Source organism: Cupressus sempervirens, chromosome 8, assembly GCF_028749045.1.
Source record: "Cupressus sempervirens isolate cs-2001-9-10 chromosome 8, ASM2874904v1, whole genome shotgun sequence".
Classification (NCBI taxonomy): Eukaryota; Viridiplantae; Streptophyta; class Pinopsida; order Cupressales; family Cupressaceae; genus Cupressus; species Cupressus sempervirens.
In genome coordinates, this window is record NC_143125.1 from 523,847,702 (window position 1) to 523,853,079 (window position 5,378).

Below are 5,378 nucleotides of genomic sequence, written 5' to 3' on the forward strand. Positions count from 1 at the left end.
AAGGACTAAGTGATATACCACAAGAAGAAAGAATATATGAACCTATCATAGAAAAATATGTTAGAAGACACCATACACTAGATAAAATCTTCGGAGATAAAGGTTTAGGAGTCATGACAAGAAACAAGTTGAAGAAGGATTCATAAGGAATTGTTGGTTAACAGTTTGTCCCTCTTGCTAACTTGACTTTACCTTGACTCTAGATGCCCAGAACATGAGGAAACAAAAGGATGTTACCAATAAATGGGTCAGTGTATGTGTTATATCACCACCATCTTAATTATAAGGTATGTCTCGCTTATATGCAATATATGCAATGAATTGTGTTTTTAATAGATCACTGGGATAGGGGGTACACTCCTAACCTAAGAGTAGAAGAGGATAAACTAGGATGCTCATAACTACAAACACCCTAGGAAAAAATAGATTTGGGCAACCTATGACACCTAGTGGAATGGATATCACAAGCTACCTTGAAGTTCTTCTAACATCTAATCCTAATTCCAAGTGCAGATTAGTCCTAATGAAATGCAATCTAGAGATAGAGTGGAGATGTATATGAAAGATGAAATGGAATCCACCTTGACTGATAACTCTCCACTAAAATGGAATCTAGCAAGATATCATTAGCTTCAAATGCATCTATCCTAAAATCTCAGAAAATTTGTTCTAAAATGCAAGGTTAGCTTTGTTGAAAGAAATAACGAGAGAAAACTACACATGCTAGTCCTAAATGGAATCAGAACAATCACATTACCTAATTGCAAACATCATACAAATCTTTCATTCCATCTAACTCTTTGATTCTCACACAACATATGAAAATGTAGGGGGAAAAGTGTTGAGTTTCCATTTTGCATGATGCTTAACGACAGGAATCCTTTCAAAGTCCTCTCTTGAAAAGTTAATATGAGAACAACTCTAAGGTTCTATGCAATCTTGCAACCTACTAGAATCCGCTCAATTGATGATAAATGTATTTGTTCATAGGGAGGCCTTTACTAGTTCTCATTGATTTTGGATAAGATTTGAATCTACTTACTATCTCAAAAGAATAACCACAAAAAAAAAAAAAAAATTGTATGTTTCTATTTTTTATAATGAATGCAATCTAACAATGCAACTATATGAATTCCTAAATTAACTAAATGTTTTTAAAAGAAAATAACAAAAATAGGGTAACAAGAAGTTTAAGAAAATGACTTGAAAAATAAATTCCTAATAGACATAAGCCACAGAAACAACACATCTACGAATTAAGCCTTTGAAAAGATTGGTGGATAACCAAAAAAAATTGGAGTAGTTCTTCCTTAATTCCACTAATGCAATCGTCAATGGGAATTTAGTAACCATAAAATGCTTCATTTTTTATCAAATTGCAAGGCCACCGAAAGTGAGCTCATGCGAGAGAAAAAGCTATGCAAGAACAAAATGGATGATCTCTTCTTGAACTAAGTATGTCAATAGAATTTGCAAAATTGTAGCAAACACCAAAATTAAAAGATTGCTCAATCAAAATAATGCAATAAAACTATTGGATCACTTACACTTTATGAACATACATTCACAAAATATAACACACTTAGGCAAGAATCACTACACTCCAAATGCAAGCACTAATAAAATATTATTGCATCAAAATAATGGCCTAGAATACATATTACATTCTTGAATTTATAAGAAATCTTCTCCTCAATTTTTTTGAGAGTGAGAGATATCTTTATGCAAACATATGCTTCTAAACTAATAAAACAAATCTACTTATGTATAAACTAATTGTCTAACTGGTGCTTAGCAGGACTCCATCCATATTTATATCATTAATTGGATGCATGAGAAAATAAGAAGATGAAAACCATTATATGATGTAGGAGTGTCTGGAAGTGCCAAAAATAGAAGCTCCATGTTCACTAGATGTTTGTAGGAGTTAAACTGCCATCAGAATGCATTTTTGGTGCATGAAAAGCTCTAAATTTAGAACTGGTAGTTAACTGTTAGTGCACCTCTAAATTATTCAAAAAATTCCAGTGCATCTTGGAAGCAATGCAACTAGCACACTTGTGCACCTTGGAAGCAGGTCAAAAAATGCAAAATTTTACCAAGTGTCAAAACTGAAATTCTAGCTTTTGGGTTTTATTTCCCTTCATACTAGAGCTATGTCTAGGTATTTTCTCTTGAATTTCTCTATAATCCTAGTGACTTGAGCTGCATCCAAAAAATCTAAAGCTTCATATTTATCTTTCACCTTTTTCGTATAGTTTCTCACCTCAATGCGAGTCTCTGTAAAATCTCCTAGTTTCACATCAAAGTTTAGTAATGCTTGTCTAATATCATCATCATTAGAAGCTTCTTCAAAAGTCTTCTAGAATTGTTCAACAACTACTTCTATAGTAATCAATTTATCCCTTGAATCATCTTCAAAAATATCTAAACACGCATCACTATAATGTTTCTCTACCTCAAAATTTTTCTCTTGGGTTTTATCCTTGAGCTTATGAATATCCGCATGTAATGTTTCCATTACTTTATTTCCATTTGCAATTTTCTCTATCCAATCATAAATTTTATCTAGCTCTTCTATTGTATATACATCCATTAACATTTGATACCTTTGACCCTTCATTGATTGTAATGCTTGCACATCTTTGCCCTAGGTATGTACTTCGTCCATTAACCCAAAATCCTAGTTCAAAATGGCTACCAACTTATTTGCATTATTTTGCAAATGGTGTAGTAGTTTAAGATTTTCTTGTTTAATCTACACACCTTTCTCTTCTAAACTTTCTCACCATTGCTGACAAGCCTTCAAAAATGGATCAAGTTTCACATTCTCCTTATCCCTTTTCATAAGTGCTACATTTAGAGTCTCCTCAAGATTTTTAGTATCTAATGGACCAACTACTTCATTCAGATATCCCTTTAAGATCTCATTTTGCTTCCATAGTGTTATCGATTTTGTCTCATCCTGCTCTAAGTGCCTAAACACTTCTTTAATTCTTAATGTCACCATTAGTTTGGCAGTGTCTATAGTAGGTTTCCCAAGCACAACCTATCTAATTTGATAATCCTTTGGGGTTAAGTCCTTGATAAATGCATGTGGAGGAGGGATAGCAACATGAGAAAATAATTCTTCATTCTAGTCACTCATCACAAAGGCTAGTGCCTAAGCTTCTTTTGGAGGTGACTCATGCTTCCTAAGAGCTTCAATCAATTCTCTCATTCCCTCTTCCTTAGTATCATACCATTGTCTTTTGTTTCTAATCACCTCTTTCTTCAACCATCTTAGAATATGTTCCATCAGAGATCTACCTTTTGACAAAGAAGGAGTTTGTTCTGCTATGATCTTTCCCTTATCACTCCTCTCTAGAGTCTTCTCCTTTTGTGAGAGATCCACATCAAGAGTTTTTGTATATGTAGATGTGTCTTGGGAAGTTTTTTTAGGCTACTCACATATTTGTCCTTCCTTTAACTCTTCATCAGTGGTTATTTGTTGTGGCTCTTCTTCCTCTTCATCTTGGACCTATTCTTCTTCATTTCTCAAAGGGAGAGGAGTAGCTAAACCTTTATCCACACAAAATGTACCTTGATTTGGTGATGGTGGAGCTACTTCAGGTCCTTGTAGATGAGGTGGAAAAATACTCCAATCCTCTTGTTGAGGTTGATTAGTTAGAGTATCCGTTATCTTATCTCCCACCAATTTAGTGCCAATCGATATAAAATCAAAATCTGACATCTAAAAGACATCAACCCTTTCATCCTCCTATTCATCAATCCACTACTGCATCTCATCTTCAAAAATTGTAAACTGAATAGGCTACATGGGAATGGATGGTGGTGTAATAGTGGAGCTTCTTCTCCATTCTAACTCTATTTCTCTAGCAAGATGAGTCCTCTGACTCAAAGAAAGGTTATCTTCTTCATCTTCATTATTCTCTTCTTGCTCTTCTAAAATGACTTCTAGGATTGATGGAAAAGGAATAACTCTTCTAATCACCTTTTGTCTCCTCTTGACTGAAGTTTTGATCTTTCTTCTCTTAGGAGCAAATGGGGAGACTTGTACCTATTGTTGAGGTGGAGAGACTTCTCGTACTTCTATTTTAGTTTCTTGCCCTTCTGGCAGTGGTACTTGAGGATTATCCTAAACTTGTGTGACCTCTACATTCTCTATTTTTGGCCTCATTGGGGACTAATCTATGAATGTGGACACTATAACCTTTTCTCCTTTACCTTTTGTTGGGTAGGTTATAGCTTGTAAAACTATCACTTGAGGAATCAGATCCATCTTGAAAGGTCTTTTGATCCAATCTTTGGTCAATTGGATGACGTGCCTAGCCCTATGATTAATATCTAAATTTTCCTCCTTATCAACCTCTACATTCATAATACATCAATACAAAATATTATCTCTATTATACAATGGATCTAGGACCTCTTTGGTATCTTGATGTACTACCTTTAAAGGGAACTTTATCTTCAAAACTTTTCTTGCCAAATAAAGAGTCATCCTACAATAATCCCTTATATAGATTTCGTAGTCATCTATTGCAGTCATCCAATGGTCCTCTATGGCATCCCATGTTGGAACTATTTCCCTGATCAATAATATACTCTTCCAATTTTATCAAAATAAGGGCGATGAGAGTTTTATTCATCCAAGGGATATTGATCTCACTCAGACTCAAAATATGGAATATCCTATCTTTGGACCACACTAAATGGTCCTATAATAATGGGCCACACCCAAGTTTTCTTGTGTTGCTTCCTTACTTTTTCATATGCAGACAAGAGTTTTTGAGCAATCTCTAGCAATATGAGCCTATCACATGGATACCTTGGGAGCTTCTTGAGATTGACAGTTGTACCCACTACCCTCAAATAAGTGATGTCCTATACTAGATGTAATAGGTGCCAATTTTTGAAATCTTTGTTGCTACCTCATCTGACATCCTTTTTACATAATCCCCATCAATAAACTAGATAATTTTGAAAATAAAGGCATCATTCACTATTATGTATTCCTTTTTGTGCTCTAAAATCTTTTTCTTCACCAACTTGCATATGGCTAGGCATTTGCATCTTGCATGCTGTCCTTTTTGAATAGTCTTGTATAATCTATTGCTCTTGTAAGTAAAAGGTACACCAAATAGGATGTCATATAAAACTCCTTATTTTTCTTGACTACCACCATTTTCTCATCCAAGATCTCACTTAGAATTGAAGGCCAATAAATTGGCATCTTCATTGTTTTGATGGTCTCACTGAAATACACCATCCATATGTTTAGGTATCCTAATGCTAGTAACCCCATGACTCTACTCAATAGTACTATAGAATATCCAATATCATCCTTCATATAGCCCCTTTTCATTTCCACTTTG